Source organism: Echinops telfairi, unplaced genomic scaffold (assembly GCF_000313985.2).
Source record: "Echinops telfairi isolate 266 unplaced genomic scaffold, ASM31398v2 ScPeMD7_7427;HRSCAF=8465, whole genome shotgun sequence".
NCBI lineage: Eukaryota > Metazoa > Chordata > Mammalia > Afrosoricida > Tenrecidae > Echinops > Echinops telfairi.
The window spans coordinates 14,634,902-14,635,416 of record NW_022111327.1 but is presented as its reverse complement, the minus strand read 5'-3'; positions in this window follow the sequence as shown (position 1 = coordinate 14,635,416).

Genomic DNA, 515 nt, shown 5'->3' with positions numbered 1-515 from the left:
GAGGAGGAGGAGGAAGAGGAGGAGGAAGAGGAGGAGGAGGAGGAGGGGGAAGAAGAAGAAGGGGAGGACGAGGACGATGAGGAATGGGAAGAGGATGAGGATGATGAAGATGATGAAGAAGATGATGATGAAGAAGATGAGGAGGAGGATGATGAGGAGCCAAAAGGGGACCGTGGCAAGCACAGTGACCTCTATGAGTCCCAGTGAAGCCTTAGCTACAATCCAGGTTCAATGAGGGAGGAGGGACACAGGGGGAGAGCTTCTAATCGCATACATAAAGCCACAGCGCAGCGTTCTTTTGGGGAGGAGGAGAGAAAACCCTCTGATAGCAGCATAGGGGAGGTGGACGGCCTGCCCTCGGTCCCTGCCCCCTCCCCGCCTGTCTAATGGTCTCTTTTCTGCGTGTGTCCATTTCCTCAATGGCTTTACTCTCTTTGTGAAAGTGGTAAATGTGCAAGTACAAAAACTGAAGTGCAAATACCTGAGCCCCAACTCCCCACTATTATGTGACCCCA